Consider the following 17373-nt stretch of genomic DNA (forward strand, 5'->3'; position numbering starts at 1 on the left):
CAGGTACTCTCTCCCACATCAACTCCAGAATATATTACTATATTCAAAATTAATTTTGTCGTACTTTTAACAGAAACTATGTCTGGTTTTGGTCCAAAATTTCAAATTCTTACTTGGATCACTGATTTCTGTATGAGCCACGTAATTTTAAAAATCTGCTTGATCAAATCTAATCAGAATACTGATGCAGAGCAATTTTCCATCTGAGGGTCTTACACTGATTAAGCCTCAAATCATGACACCTTTGTAAGGTAGATACTCAAATACCTTTCACTTTGGCCTGCCTTTCATTTGAGGAATTCAGATATGCTTGGCAGCATAGGACAATAGAGAAGATGCTGAAGCCTAGAGAGATGAGCAATTTACCCAGATCTACTTAAAAAAGCTGTGGCAAGTTAAGGGCAAAATTCAGAGTTCCTGAGTCTCCATCATCTACCATGAAACTAAAGACACTTTTTATACATTGTGTTAGATCTAATTTGTGAATGTTTCATTTATTTACAAACGTAAAGATTGCATAGTAATGCTGGTAGTCAAGTCAGTGAAATGCAGCTGCCTGTAGCAGTTAGTGTGCTCGTGTTTAATTTTCAAACCTAACAAAGGGGAGGTAACTCATTCAGAGCAGTCACGCATCACAGCGTGTTGTGGATGTTATCCTTTGCATTATGAAAACAACCAAGAAAAAAATGGAAAAGAATGGAAAGATATGGGGTATGTTTAATAGAAAGTTTAGAAGTCAACAAGTGAAAGAAGAGAAAGGGAGTCTGGTTTATAGCTCATTCTGACCAGCAGACCATTGCCATGTCTGTAGGGGAAAGCAGGGAAACAGTCCTCTAGTCCTATCTCATCTCTCCATAATTCTTAGCTATGATAAAGAAGAAAATACACAAGGACATAATGATAACAGAAGCAAGATCCAAGTCTAGAAATCTGAAATGGAAAGGAGGAATAAGGGAACAAAAGAGTAAAGGTTAACTTAGAAAAATAAATGATAATGATGTTTTTAAGGTCTACTTATTGCTACTTTTTCTCAAAGTATTTCGGCATCTTGCTTTATAAATAGTACAATTGATATGAGAGGAATTCTTGACAGGATATAATTTTATAGTGATTGCAAAGTAGGTGATTTGGGACAAATCCTTGGCTGGTCTGAGCCTTCACTCGATCCACCTAAGCAGAGACCAAGTGTTTTTACGTCTGCTTGCAGCCAAAGGAAAAAAAAAAAAAAGGAAGAAAAAAATAAAGAAAAAAAAAAAATTGAAATGCCAAGCAGCTTGGAGGTCTCTGTGTGGAAGAGGCACAGAACAGCAGACAGCCTGGAGCCTTTCATGCCTACTCAGGGCTTACTGGAACCAAAGAAAATTTCTTACCCCTTCTTTAGAAGTGATTTTCTTCCCTTCTTCTCTAGAGCAAACCAAAGAACTTGGATCAAGGGTTGAAGACTGATGAGTTAATGTTGAATAGCACAGGTGTATTGGCTGCACCACACTTCAGAGCTCAGCTCCTTCAAAGAACTCCTCTGGGAGATTCACCAAAATAAGAACTGAAAAGGAAGAGTTAAAATAGATGTAGTACTGGATTCCCACTGGTTTGCGATTCTAGCACACTGGATTCTGTACATCCCAAACCTGGACAGTTTCCCTGTGTGACAGGTATTACATCAAACCCTCCTTATCAGTTTTTCCCTCCAGTCTTGTTATTAGTAGCACACCGTCTCATGCTGCATACCTTTTAACATGAGTAGCTTTCATTCATTAACTTGTAGGAGAGGGTCAGCAGGAAATCAATGATGCTTTTTTATCTAGCCGTATGCGGAACCATTTAAATGAATCCACTGACTACGTTCCAGCATTGCAATTTCTTCCCTGCAACCTTTATTGCAATGTGTCTGCCCCTGCTTGTGCAGCATCAGCACTTGCAGATTAGAAAAAGAGAGGGTTTTCTCAGTTTTCCCGAGAAAACAAAAGCAGTTGCCTCTTCCCAGCCTGCTAGTTACCCAGGGTAGGGATGAGCCTGCCTCAGGGGACTGACGTACCATGTGTCCATCACATGTGCCTTAGAGCCATGTTGTTGAACAGTCAGTTTCGTGGCAAAATTCCTTTGATCTTCTGTTCTTTAACTGGATATCTGTGCCAAGGCTAACTTTGTAATTTTTATTTTATTTTATTTTATTTTATTTTATTTTATTTTATTTTATTTTATTTTAATGCTTGAAGATTGAAAGGCTTTTAAGACAAGATTGTTTGGATTACAGGACAACTTAGGGGGGGAAGTACTGGAATATCTCTCATATACACAGTGCTGGTTCCTCAGAAAGTAAATTTAGCCCTCAGGAAGAAGGATGCAGTGATTATAAATGTTGAAAATACATTTTTATTATCAAATCAATAGAAATGTGCCAACAGATTTGAAGGAGAGGAGGGACAGGAAGTGGGTTGTGGGAGTAAACCATGTAGGAGTGATGATTATTATACAATATGTTGCATCAAAACAGCAACAGAAGTGTCCAAAGTGACTGGACTCCCTTTAAATAGCTTTTGCTATTCCAAAGTAAGATAAAACTCTGGCTACAGGGAGTTTACAGATGAAATACACAGGATGAGAAAAGAATGGCTGAAGGGAAAAGAAAAACATTATTCTTATTTTACAAATGAGGCAACGAGGCATCATGAGATTGACGTGATTCTCTGGAGAAAGAAATTTTTAAACTTAAACGGCCCTAAGTCTGCATTTTTGTATATGTCAAAAATCACAGAAAAGATGTTCTATAAAAAAAATACAGAACAGTTCATCCTTAAAAAAGAAGAAAATTGTAGGATCCATCTAGAAATACATTTTTTAAAATGTTCCCAATCTACTGTAGCAAATATTTCAGGATTGAATAAAAATGCATCCACATTAAAAGATGGCCAATAAAATATCGTCCTGTTTTAGTTGAATAGTTTACAGTATTCTGCACATTACATTTTAACATTAAAGCAAAAGGTATAGGAAAAACAATCGAATCAAACTTGAAGAAACTCTTGATTTGCAGAAACTAAAGCTGGAGATATGTTTCGATAAAAATTACCTTTTCATTATCTTCAGGAAACTGTGAAGATGTCTTTGGGAAGGAGATTTATGACAATGAGTATATTGGCAGAAGATGTAAGCACAGGTTGTCAGATTAGGGACTCACGTTGAGTTGCGTCCTAGAAGATAATACCGGGGGCCGGTGCGTCCTTATTAGATAGGCTAACTGGGGTAGCAGCCCCATGTGCTCCCAGTGGCTAAAATAATCAGTGTGATTGTAGAAGCGGCACTGCAGGGGCCTTTTTCATACAGAGTGCTGAGAGCTTCTGATAAGGATGGATAACAAATACACATATTTTGCCAATTCTATTTAGTAGTGCTTTGCAACTCAGCAGCTGAAAGACAGTTGTTATTGGCTGTCGCGGGATCAGGCTCTGCAAGAGGTGGCACATCGTGGATTCAAGGTCCTGTTCACATTCTTTCAGTATGTGCTAAAAGGTTATTTGCTAGGGACTGCAGTCAAAAGGGTTCAGACCTGCCCAGCACTAATGTTCTGAAAAATTGCACTTAGTAACAATGCACAGAGTCTACCTGTTTTACAAAGGGTAGACTTAACAAAATTTCTCTGCTTTTCTGGCTTGCATTCAAAATAACTTTTTTTAGTCCAAAATCTTTCAGAGGGCAGTTTATTCCCCTGATTGTACTACCTGGAGTTCAGACTTATTTTCAGGCTTACTGCTCACCCTATCCTCCTTTGTCATAAAGTCTCCCGTGTCTCATCTTGACAAGACGTTCTTCCCACATCCCATTATCTCTGTTGCTGTTCTCTTCCAGTCCCAGTCCACATGCATGCTTATCTCTTGGCTTCCCCTGCACTTCTAAATCATTTCTTAGCTTACAGGCAGGTTTCTACCTGTTTGTCCACAGCCAGGCAACCTTCAACTTACCAGTCAGTTTTTCTCCCCACTCTTCTCTGTGCACCTTCCTCTGGCTCTCACCATGAGCATGAACCCTTTGACTCTGGTTGCCACCATAGTGAGTTCAGCAGTATGGCATTCTCCTGTTCCTTGGAAATTCAACTATAGTCTCGTTCATTCCAGAACAACTTGTGTCTCATCGGCTGATTTTATTTTCTGTGTGGGGCTTTTTCAATTCACTCTGAGCCAAAGGTGCCGTATAGTTATTACAAGTAAACAGACTTATTATGGCTTCATATAGTTTTATTGATAGATAATGACATACACAAGATAGCGGTCATGCCAGCTATTCACCAACAAAATTATACATTCAATACGTAGTCCAAGATATGAAGATGCATTTGTACAAGGATAAAGATGTTTACAATTATAAGATGCAGAGTAAAGATCTATTTGGTCCTCAAACTATACTTTTGCTTGATGTTCTTTGTAAGACAGTTGTAAAATGTTTTTAAACAAACAAAGGCACATCAGAAAATGGATGCATTAATCAGAGTCCTTGTAGACCTTGCATACATTCACTTACCTGCTCTTCAAGTATAAATCTTTGAGCATAATTGTTTCCTCACATTAAAAAAAAAAAAAAAAAAAAAAGAACGGGGGAGAGGATGTATGTAATAAAAGTTCGTTTCTGTGTTAGGTGGGGTAGGAAGTTAGAATTTGCTTCACTGAAACAGGGCAGCAGTGTACAAAATTTCAGTTTTCCTAGAATTGAGGTGGAGTTTTAGAAAGGTATAAGTGGTAGTAGATTACTGAATTGAATGCTACTATTAAGCAGAAGAGTTTCCACTTTTTTTTTTGTTTGTTTTTTTAACCACTGCAACTAGTCTTTGCATACACTGTGGACTCTCTTTTCAAATCATATCACTTTGGAGAGGGATGAACCCCTTGAAAAGCAAAATCCGCTAACAAGGCAACCAGAAGGATTTGAGTCTCTAATCGAGCTCATGCTGAATTAATGTTGCATTTTCAAATGCTGCTTGATGACATGGTGGATGGCACCGCCATACCATTCTTGTATTGTATGAAACGAATTCTGAGATCTTGAGAGGTTCTTAGAGATGGCATCTATCTCTCTAAAATCTGAGTGCCTCTCAAATATATATAAAAAAAAAAAAAGAAAAAGAAAAGAATGATAATACTAATGCACAGCTTCTGTGAAGTTCTCATCATACACAGTCCCAACAGTACTTTAAGAAAGGATGGTGGTGTCACTGTTTGCACTTTGCAGATTGGGAAGCTGAGGCAGTGGAGGCAGCGTGCTTGCCCAAATCATCCAATAGGTCTGTAAAAGACTGAGGAACAGCTGCAGTGTCCCGTGAATGCTAATACTGCCCTATAATTTTTACCAACTTGCTTCTTCCTTTCGATGTTGCTTTAGAATAAGCTGTCCATGAGAAAAACTCTTCAAGTGTGCTACTTAGCTCCTTTAAGGGATCTTAACAAGTCTGAATTTGAGCAATTTTAAATCCAAGGCCTCTCTGGTATTGAGTCCTTCATGCCCTTCCCAACACGTACATGAGGCCTTTGTAGAAGCCATGGGTAATCTGGGAAACTGTTATTAGGGGGTAACACAGCATGCTCATTTACTTTCTTAGCATTAAAAGAAATATGGTCTTTGCTATTTCATTAGCTGTCATCCACAAGGACCAGAATGAAGAGTAGGAAAAGGCTGAGCCAGAGATAACAGAAGGAGAGCACAAGGTCTTTGTGATGAGTACGTCTTCCTATGACAGCAGACTCTCAAGGTATTTATAAAAAAAAAATACTGAATTCCTACAACACCTGAAGTTTTAGATAGCATTGGTTGAAAGTGACTTTCAGCTGTGCATAATGAAATAAACTACAATTAGGTGATTTGGATATTTTCTTTTTAATTTTGATAAAAGCATCTTAGAGATCTTACAGATGTGATCTCTAGGACAGGCTGTTAACCTGCAAACAAACTGGATGTAGACAAGGGCATCTGGAAACTGCAGAGGACAGAAAGACTTTTCCTGTTTAGGTACTTGTTGTGTGAATATTGAACGTAATAGTCATTATAATTACTCAAACCTTTTCTGACCTTTTCATGCCAAGGCCCTAAGTCCTGAGAAGAAGATTAGTACTACCATTACCCTTGTTGAACATTAATGGGAAAGGGTGGGTGGAAATGTGACTCTTGGTGTGATTTGGATGGTTGAGGCTGTTCACAGATGAAGGTCTGTAGGAATTGGCTCCTGTTTTTTTCAGAGGAATACCATCTTCCTCATGCAGAGCAGCTGCTGTTGCTGACGACTCCTACTGTTTGAACACATGGAACAAAGCTGCGGTGGGTACCCATGAACGTATATGTGTGTTTATAAGGGAAAGCACAGATTGGAACTCATTTTGGAAATTCCTTCCCCTTCTGATCAGCAGTACATTAACTAAAGAGCTAAACCACTCTTTAACAAGTTGGAAAAATGAATGATTCAGTTACAGCTGGTAGGAGGCTGAATATAAAAACAGAATAGTGAGGTGTACACTTACATAGTAGTCTTAGTTACTCTTAGTTCTCGTTCTTGTTTTTGGCCTTTTCAGTTATTAGCTTTAGAACTCATTTATTTTATTAAAGTATATTTGAGTAGAATCTATCACTTAACATAAAGCTTTTCCATTAGGATAATCTTCGCATAAGTGCAGTCCAGGGCTAATTTATTTTGGTTATTCAAAAGTACTCCAATGGCATGTTCAAGAGGTGACCCTTGTCCTAACACTCTTGTGGAGAATATGCAAACTGATCTTAATAAACAGATTATTGTAGAGTTTAATATGAATTTGAGAGTTTTAGTTGTCATTAATTTATCTATATCAAAACTTGCCTGGATCATCAAAAGGGAACAGTATTTTTCCATAAATTACTGCTGACCTGAGGAATTATTTATGCACCTACTTAAGTACATTCTGTTTGTATCAAAAATGAAAGAACCATCTTTATAGCTGATTCAAAGAAATAGAGTTTTTGGAAGAATATGTCTTCATTACCCTTTAGCCTAGATACAGCTAACATATGCTGCAAGAAATATTCATGAAATTCTATAAATGTGTGGTGAGTTAACCTGTTCTGAGCTCCTATTGTTATATTGCTCTCAATGCCCTAACTAGAACCAGCCGTTTCTGCTGTAGACACACACTGCGTAACAGCATTGCTTTTCTTTTACCATATTGCTAATTGGTGGCTGGCTCCCATTTCCATCCTCAGTGCTTCCAATTTCTGGTAGTCCAAATGGTGTTCACATACTTTAAAGAGATGTCCTTTTGGCAGTACTATCTGCATGCCACAAGCAAGTTCTCATGGACATTTTTTGTTGCGTGGGTTACTTGGCATGCTTCTGGTACTCCAGAAATAATGGCTGTATTTTGCTGGTTTTAAACCAAGTAAAATTCCTGTTTTGTAATGACAAGATAATAGGTTAAATAAGGTTGGAAAAAAAAAAAAAGTATTCATTTCAGAACCATTTCTATCTTCACTTTTTTTTTTCCAATTATCCACTATCAATTTGGAAAAAAAAAATAAAAATAAAAAGGTGAATACTATAAACAAAGCAAAGCACTTACGTGAGCATATGTCCTAGTAACAGACTAAAATCTCTATTTTCTGTTGAGGCTGAAACTTTATTTGAACTTTCCACTAATGTTAAATCCATGGTTATCAAACTGTTCTGCAAAACTGTAGGAGTGAGTGAGGCAACTATTTTCTTGAGATATTGCTTGTAATTACTGTAAGAGATAGAGACATCAGTAACAATATTCAGAAGATTTATAGTTTGTTTGCTGGTGCATTGAAAAGTAAGTGCAGATCACTGAGGGTTCTCTGTTATGCGGTCTATGAATTAATGTTGTTATCCATAATTTATTATTCTTCACGTGCTTCTCATCTACATTTAGTTGGTGTAGAGACAGACAGAGTAAGGAGGAGTAAACTTGAAAACATAAGACTTGTTTCATATAATTATCATCTTTACCCTGTCCCTGAAAGCAAAGAAAAGGCTATTGTTATTTAAGTATTTGATTGGTATCTTGCTTTAAAAAATTGTGTATACATTCATTAAAATGGAAAATTTTAGCAGCACTCTTTCCTAGCTCTTGTGCCTTCACCAGGATGCTCCTGTGGAAAAACTGAAAGACTGGGAAACGTTATATTGAATTGTGAAGATAGTTGAAATATAGGTATCGCATTAGTGTAATCAATTTATTCAATTTTTTCCAAGTATTTACCAAGTATTTTTCATAAATGATGCTTCTTAGATCTAGTGTACAGGACTCATCTAGCATACTTCCACACGCATTTCTAAAGTTGGAGAAGAAAAATAAAGGACTAGATTGATAGATACATATTTTTTTTTGTTAAGTCCTAGTATATTTTCTTCATTTATTATGTCTATATTGATATAGATATTTAGAAAGAAAAAATAATTGTATAGTGCTGGTCATCACTGGGAGAGAGAAAATGCTATAGGATCTTCTAAAGTGAGTTCAGGTGAACTGAGTTATCAGAACACATCATTTAATATTCTAGCTTATAGATCTTATCCTAGCAGCACATCAGCTTCATTCCAGTACATCTTTCATTCCCTGAAATTTTAAACGAGTAATATTTTAATACTTGAAAGAAGACGTTTCCTGTATGTCTTCTTTCAGTGTCTCCAAATTAGCTTCTGAACTCTGCAGAAAATGAGTAACTTCATCCACATATAGACGTGTTTGGTAGCTCCTTTGTAGGTAATCAAGATTTGATTAGGTAACAGAATTGTTAAGTTAGAATCTGGGCATTTTCTCAACATTTTTTAAATTATCATTAGTATTCATAAAATGATGGTATAATGTTTTATGGTGTGGCAGTAATTTGCTTCACATTTATTTTCTAGTTATTATTTCTGAAACTAATAAAATAAAACTACCAGGAAGGGACCTGTCTGAACATTCTGGATGCTTCTGACATATCTGAAAGTGTAATAAATCCCCACCAAAAGTAGCATCCTTGTAAAATGATAGGAAATCATTGAGTAGGTCAAAAAATAAGACAGAAGGATTATTTTCTATTTAAACAATATTCACAATTATACATGCTTTTATAACAACTATTTTAAAAATGTGGATCCTGTGTCAAGTTCTGAAGTGCAAAGGAAAGAGGTGGCTTTCAGTACCACTGAGGAATACATTCAAAAGAGAACCTGAGAGCCGTTACTAATGCCATAGAGTTCAGCTCCTCTACTCCCAACACACAGATGACCAGAAGAACAGAGATTCGCTCTACAGTTGAAGTTTCTGACATCACAGTAGTGAGATTTATTTGGAAGAATTGTTGCAACACTACTGTGAAGTAGTTACGGTATTTCATTATTAACATGTATTTCTGAGCTTCACATACACATCCTTTGTCCCCATGTTTGTTACCTTCCCATTTTTTTGTGCAATGTCTTTCTTTAGGTACTAGATTGAAAATAGTTATGCATATACTCATTGTAGGTTTGAAATTATTGCAAAGGTGGCTTCTCACATGTATGTAGTAAATTATTGTTTTCTGGACTGTCAAGGGCTCAGATGGTGATGACAGTAATGTGTTTTCTTACACTGTTGTGGCCAAATACCTGAAAGTATCTAGATAGCTGGCCTCCACCAAAACTAATGGGAATCAGTGGGCAGAAGTCTGAACGGAAGTTCAGTTCAAACTAGGTAAAAGGAAAAACTTTTTTCTCACAAGGATATTGAGACAGTGGAGCAGGTTTCTCAGCAGGGCTGTGCAGCCTCTGTCTGTGAAGGCTTTTCGAGTCCTCACTGGAAAAGCTCTCAGCAACTTAGTCTGCCCTCACTTCGGATTCTGCTTTTGACTTCCTGAGGTCCCTTCCAACCATGATCCTATGATCCTAGTATTTTATTCACAATATTAAAAATATATATATATACTGGATCAGCTAAAAATGGGTATTGTATTCAGATTGCAAATGAATTAGTCTAACCAGACTGTCCATATGAACTAAAGAACCAACCCCTTTCTTGATACTTACAGTATTTTCCATTATAACTTCCGAATCATTGTAGTGATGTCGTATCTAATGTCTTCTAGGTCCTCAAATATATTTGCTGGAAAGAAATACATGTTGATTTTGTTTTCACTGTCTAGCTGTTGAGAAAAAGAGGTTGTTAATGCTTTCATAAACCATAAGAGAGGGAAGCTTAGGATTGTGAGGGTTTTAGTTATTAATAAGTTCTTCAGTTTCTGACAGCCAGCAATTTTTTTTTGAAAAGCAGAACTTAGCCAATATAGATTTCGAAATGAGACTTCTAATACCTTAAATGTATTGTACCACAACACTTGTTTCCACATGGATTTTACTATAAATCACATATCATGGAAAAAGCCAGGTATACCTTTATTCCATAGTTTAAAACCATGCATGTTTATATTAAATCTTGAAAAAAAATCTGCTTAAATTTTTCAGTTCAAAAAGTCCCATCAAAACATGCTTGGTTTTGTTTTAGATTAAAATAAAGGGAGAGAGAGAGAAGCTACAGCTCTTCATTTTTAATTTTTTTTTCAAGAACTCTGATTTCAACAGCTGCAGAGAGTAATTATTATAAAGGCTGTAGTCCCAATTGTTTTTGAGTTGATGTTGTAGCCATACTGTAACAGATACTCAGCAGATGCAGACTGAAGCACACAACTTGAAACATATGGCAAGATAAAATCTGAAAGCTATGCTAGCTAGCTACCATAAAGATTTTGTGAGGTAAAAGAACCTTAAATCAACATAGACTTTTAAAGAAGGATAGTAAAAACATTATAGGATAGAAATGATGATACCTCTCTATCACTTCTGCATCTGTAGCTGAAGTCACTGGAAATAGGAGTGCTGTGTTTTATTCTAATTGAGGGAAGTTAACAATAATTTTTTCAAGACTTCCAAATAACACTCAATAATCTCAAAGCTCAATAATTGCAAATTCTATTATTTCAAAGTCTTTCATACTGAAGTGATATTCCCAAGAAGGCAGAATAAAATTTCATATAGTAGAAACAAGGACATACGTTTCAACTTAAATGGGTCTTATTAGCGGAGCAAACGACTGAGAAAATGTCTGCCTTTTGGAAACTGTTTAGGTGATTTCCACTTGAAGCATGCAGCAAGTAACATAGCACCTGCCTTTTTCCCTGACGGACATGTTTAGTTCTAATTTCTGTGGTAGAATACATTGCTGAAATATAATCATTGTTCATTTAATTTTAATCACTCCAGTACAGAAACAATTATATGCATCTTAGAAGGCTTGTAAAGAATTATGTTTTATAAACAACATATATTTTAATGTTGATATGTATCATGCCTTAAAAATGAGACCCTTCCTCTCACGTGTACATATATATACACACCCCTGCCTCCACATACACACGTTAAATATACACACAGACAGTAACGCTCTGCTATCTGTACTTGGCTGTCTACTATCTTGAATTTCCACTGCCAGCTACTCAATACTCTGCTCTGCTAACAATCATTATTACCCTGGTTTTCCATCGTCCACCCTTCCACCACCCAGCTTGTGCCAAAAATTTCCCTGAGGTGCAACTGAAGTCATACTGAGGCATGTCTGACAGCAGCAGTGGACAGCACAGAACCATCTTAAGGCATGGAGGACACTTTAAACTATGTATTTATGTTCTCTTCTATATATATTGCTGACTGGATTTCTTGTTTCCATAAAATATTGACGTATGTACAGTAAGCGCTGAGAAAATGGATGTTCTTGTCTACCGTACAATATTTTTTCCTGTTTCAGTATTGTTTGTGTATCACACTGATGCTCATAGAGCTGTTTGGGTTGTCTGGTGCGCAGCTTGCAGTGACATCTTCTTTCTGCATCTGAGCTTTTAGGAGCTTACTTTTCTGGTTAATGTTCCCAGCACATGAATGGGAAAGATCTTATAATGCAGTGTACTGCCCTTGTATGTATATATTGAGTGCCTGAATGCATCTCCTCTTTACTACACCAATGCTTATTGAAAAAAATCATTTTGCTATCCATTGACTTGCTAGCTGTTACACATTTCAGAAACTTGCCCTCCGTAGATAGCACGGTATGGCTGTATATACCTAAAACACGTGTTCAGATCTTCAGAGATGAGAAACAGCATGCATCATGACTAGCAGATATTTCATATTGCAAAGAATAATTTTATGTCAGATTGGAAGCTGCTAGTTGCTATGAATGGCAACAATGGCTCCAGCTACCCCTTACTTAGCAGAAAAAAAAATAAATAAAATAGGAAATGCATACACACCGTATCATAAACACTTAACAACATTCGGGGAGTATATGTAATTGAAGTGAAAGGCGCAGCACACCTGCTGTTTAGTTGAGATATATGCCACAAGATAACAATGCCATAGCAGAATGTGATAGCATGGGGAAAGCTTTTGCTTCAAAATGTTGTAGTCCTTATTCCTTTCTCTGTAACCCCTTCATGACAGGGAGTGGGGTTTGACGGAGGCTTTACATAATATTTGATATGTATGAGATATCTGACTTTTTAGGAAAAATGTAGTCTAGGGTTTGGACAAATCACTCAGATGTGTTGTTATTTTTTTATTTTATTTTGTTTTAAACCTGAGCACGAGGAAAAGGTATGTGCTTCAGAAAATCCCATGACAAAGTACAAAGAAATAGTATTTCCAAATGTAGGTAGGAAAACAGGTCAGGACTCTTCTTTGTGCTTGACTGAGTCTAGAGAGGGAAGTTTGGGTTTAGTATGCATTATGCATGTGCACTGTCATTACTAACATTATTATTGGAACTATTATAATTAGCATGTTAATTCTTTTAAGTTTACTAATAGTTGTATTAGTTCAGAAATATTTTTCAAGATATCTATTTGTTAAGTATTTAACTATTGATTAGTTTTATGCGTGGAATAAAGCTTGTAAAAGATGAAAAAGCAGCTCAAGAAAAGGGAAATGAATATAATTTTATTTTATATTTTTTTCTTCAGAGTTTGACCTAGGTTTCCTCATTGGAGGAAACAGAGGCCACAGATGTCACATGCAGTTCAAACTGTCACAGAAGGCTGGATGAAGTCTTTCATGAAACTGCAGTCCTACATACAGCGTTTGTTGTGGTTGTGAGTTTACTGCATGGGCAGAGAGCTGAATCAAGCACTTCCTATTTTTAATTGCTTGTAATTTGCATCTGCCTATGAATCTGAGAGGGGAGCCCGTGTGTTTCTGAATCGTGCATGTCTATGCTCTTTTTGCAATTCTGCTTTTGGTGTACCTGTAGCATTAAAGTGCTTTGGAGGAAGAATTAGTGCCCCATCCTGCACACTTAGCAGATATATAACTGGAGCTGGTTCACAGTCTGTGGATGGGAGTGGGCAGATTCCTAGTGATGGCAGCGGATGTTTGAATCAGGCTTAGGGAAGTGATGGTGACTTTATTGCAGGGCTGAAGGAAATATGCCTTTATCAGTGCACTTCTACCAGTTAATAAATGAAATGCCTACAGAAGAGGTACAAGTATTTGAAGTTAAGAACAGTAGAACAGTGGTCGCTTTTTTTTTTTATTATTTTTTTTTTTCTGAAAATCTTGCTTCTTGACATCTTAGAGAAAAATGTCAAACAAGACTAGTAACTTCTATTGGAAAGGTCATTGTAAGCGATGCATGCATTTTTACATGTATTTTCAAGTGAGCAGGACCTGGTTTCATTGACACAAATACGTAAATTCTGTTATTTGTGCCCTTGTTTTCACTCATGATGAAGACAGTACGGCCTTGTGGCTCAGACCTCATTTTCAGAAAGAAGTTGAGGCATAGCAACATTAAATCTCGTTATATAATCAGCATGCTCTACAATATTACTACTTTAGGGGCAGTAGAGTTTATAAATCAGAGAAACTTACTAGTAAAAAGCAGCGAGTTTTTAAAAGGGAAACACTGTTTAGAAGAATAATGATTAAGTGAGATGGAAATGATGTTACTCTTAACAAAACAATTTACTGAAACGTTTTGAAAATGGAAATGCCAGCAGGCAATTTGTTTTGTTTTGAAATAGGTTTCAACATTGCCTTCTGCCTGTTTGATAGTAGGATGAAGGAGGCATATGTACAAACACATGCATATATACAGATACATAAAGGTACACACACATACATCCACACATACACTTATGTGCACATACATTCATGCAAGAAGATGACAATGCTTTAGTTTGTATCATCTGTGCTCAGCTCTTAAAACCTGATACCTGCAGCAGTAACAACTCACTCTTAGAGTCCCACAGCAATTTCATAATGGAAGCAGGGCTCTTCTTACAAAAATAATAAAAAGTTTTAAAATGTTATATTAAACAGTTTCAGTAGTACTAAATTTAGCTTGAAGGAACTTCTTCCAAACTCTTGCACTGTAGGGGCTATTCCAGACTGTAGTCAAGAAATCTAATAAATTCATTATTGAAGTGGGAAGAGGAACTATGTGGAACGGATTGTAGAGGACATATAGCATGAAATTATGAGAGCTTCAGAGAAAAAATGAAAGCGTCAGGTTTGCTAGCCTAGACCTTAATATCCTGTAAGTTCAACTTTGTGAATTCTCTATCCTCCACTTTTTTTTTTTTAATTTTATTTTGTGTGTGTGCTATATTCGCTTCTTCCACAGCCTTAGAAGTAAATACTGAAATCCTTTCATGTCAGTTTCTCCAGTTTCATACATTATGTTTCTGCTTATAGACTTTGGACATACTGGATTTGGTCCAGCCCAATGACTCAAAAGGTGTTCAGAATGTTTTGGAAAGAAAATGAAACACATATGAAAGTGCATTTATATGCAAAATGCATGTAAAAAGGATCCCTCAGTGTTCTGTAGGTGTGTGGGGAGTCACTTGACAGGAAGCAGGGGAATGGAATTGGTTGGGGATGATTTCTGCCCCTTTGGGGCATATGGTAACCAACTCCCTGCTCTTCCTCTCAAAGCTCAGATTTAGGTGCTCTCAGTGCCAATATTTTGGAGTTTGTAGCTATGTGAGGGATCACAAGGCCTTGTTCATTCATAACCATACGAGTTAACGCTTTGGAGGCTTATCCCCACATGTGGAAATCTGAAAATAGGATTTAAGAAGCACACAAGCTAGGTGGAAGCAGGTTGGCCAAATGTACATCACAGACTTTCAGGCCCTAGGAAAGAAGAAAAATTGTGTGCTGTCTTGTTAGCATGTATGCATCTCACCCGGCAGAGAATGTCACTCTGGGAAGGTTACATTTCAGGAGAAACACTGCAATTTAAACTTGATTTTACTCAAAGTCCCCTAAAATCTGTATCTTTTTCTTATAGCTTGAGAGAAAGTAGTACATTCGTGAGTTACAAGGTAGAGGCAGTGGTACAAGTGTAGGGTTGTTGGCCTGAGAGGTACCAAAGTGATGGGACAAGAAGGAAAATGCTGCCCATTCTGGCCTATGACCTACCAGATAGAGAAATATCCAAAACAATCCCACCAAGTTTCCTCCTCTGACACTCAGTTGGACAGGCCATTCTACATCTTGTTTAAGAAAAAATACATTAATGTAAGGTAATAGGACATCTTGCAGAATATGTGTGCAGATTATCCTGCCTTTATGGTGTATAAACAACTTACAAAAATAGTTAATTTCAGCATCAACCTTTACATCTTCAAAGAACTGGAAAAAAACATTAAATCTCATAATCCAACTGTCAGCAGGAAGAGTATATTATTCTTTTATGAGTGAAAATATTAAATCAGATTGCAACCTTTCTTGCTTAAGAGGTATAACGTGTCACTTCATATTTTCTGTTGGAACTGATAGGGCTGTTTGCAGAACAAGGAGAAATGCAGCATGAATCCAGGTGTTATAACTTGGTACTCCTTATTCCCTTTCCAAAGGCACATAAAGTATCAATTTATGAGCCAAAATGGGAACTCAGACATTCCAGGGGATAGTCTCAGAAGTATTAATATGATATGTTTATTTTGCCCCTTATTTGGCTTCATATGTAAGCCAGTTCAGACACAAAAATTAAGGTAACATCTTTGAGTCTCATCCCATGCACCATGCCTGCTCCTAGCTGAAACCCTTACCCCTGCACCTTGTTCCATTTCATGCTAAGCTTTTGTATTTTTGGTTCAAGTGCTATCTGTAGAGTCAACAGAGTATGCGATCCCTGCCTGCGCTGGCCACACTATTGCTGTTGTGTGTAACTATCAGATTTCATCCTTTATCACAGATGGCTTGGAGATGCAGTCCCCCCTAATTTCAACAGTCAGTGACATGAAAGATCAGAAGAATAGATCTGAAAGCAGGACAGCAGGGGTGCGTCGCTCTGATGCTAACTCCTCTGATGTTTTCTTAGTGGACACACGCTGTTGGTTGCTTGGATTCACCTACACCTTCAGCAGCTCAAGCTCTCTTCTGGACAAAAAGAGTCCAGTCATATTGTGGGGAACTGGAAGCTTATGGCATCATTCCCCTGAAATTAGGACATTAATTCTGGTTAGGAAGCCCAGGCTGTTCACTGACAATGCTGCGCAAAGCCTCTGTGCAATCTGAGGATTCTGCCTGCAGCTTTGCAGTGATAGGAACAAATGTACCTCACCAAGAAATGACCCCTGGGACCACAAGGATCTGTCAGAACCTCCTGTCACAGCTGCTTCTGATGCGGACATCATATTTTGCCTCAGAAACTGGAGTTCTTTTTCAGTTTGTAGGCAGCCTGTTCTAGCTTTTTGAACTTACAGAAAAATTCGGAACAATATATGAAGACGTGTGCAATATTGATGCTGCACTCAAGGCAATAATTGGGCTTTGTACCAACTTGTTCTTTTATATTGTATTGAAACAGTGAAATACCCTATGTGATAGAGTTTGGGGATATTTCTTGATTTATTTTTTTTCCTATTATTTTATCAATACTTTTAGCATGGCTTTTCTGTCCAGCTGTGGAATAGATTCTTATCTTTCATTTCTTTGTGTAGGTCTCCTATTTAAAACAGAAATAATGTGTGATGTGCTATGAGACATTTCTGGAAAATCTTATTATTATTCAAAAAAACCCTAGTTAGCTGTAGCCAGAACAGAATAGATATTAAAAAGAGGTGGAGAGTGTTTGTAGTAAACCTCTGTATGAAGTCTCCCTTATAACATCTAACTATGTTTACTTTATAATTTAGCTTACATATCATTCTGAGAAAAGGGGATGAACATCAATTTCTTTTGTCAGTGAGGAAATGGCTTCATTGCATGTTGCCACAATGCACAGAGAGGTCTGAGCTAGTTATAACCTCTCTCTTCAGGGCAGACACCTGTACTACATAGTTCGATTGCTTCTGTACTAAGTCCCATATCTGTATAGTATATAG

The 17373-nt window shown here is 37.1% G+C and overlaps 1 long non-coding RNA gene across 1 annotated transcript in view; it reads left to right on the top strand.

Annotated features, from left to right (window-relative positions):
• LOC121075800 overlaps positions 1 to 17373 on the top strand; it is a 35629-nt gene that overhangs the window by 5993 nt on the left and 12263 nt on the right. The window contains exons 2-3 of the long non-coding RNA XR_005823165.1: positions 5623 to 5737; positions 13000 to 13128. This is a non-coding gene — a long non-coding RNA (uncharacterized LOC121075800). The remainder of the gene's footprint in view (positions 1 to 5622; positions 5738 to 12999; positions 13129 to 17373) is intronic.

This window comes from Cygnus olor, chromosome 1 (genome assembly GCF_009769625.2).
Source record: "Cygnus olor isolate bCygOlo1 chromosome 1, bCygOlo1.pri.v2, whole genome shotgun sequence".
NCBI lineage: Eukaryota > Metazoa > Chordata > Aves > Anseriformes > Anatidae > Cygnus > Cygnus olor.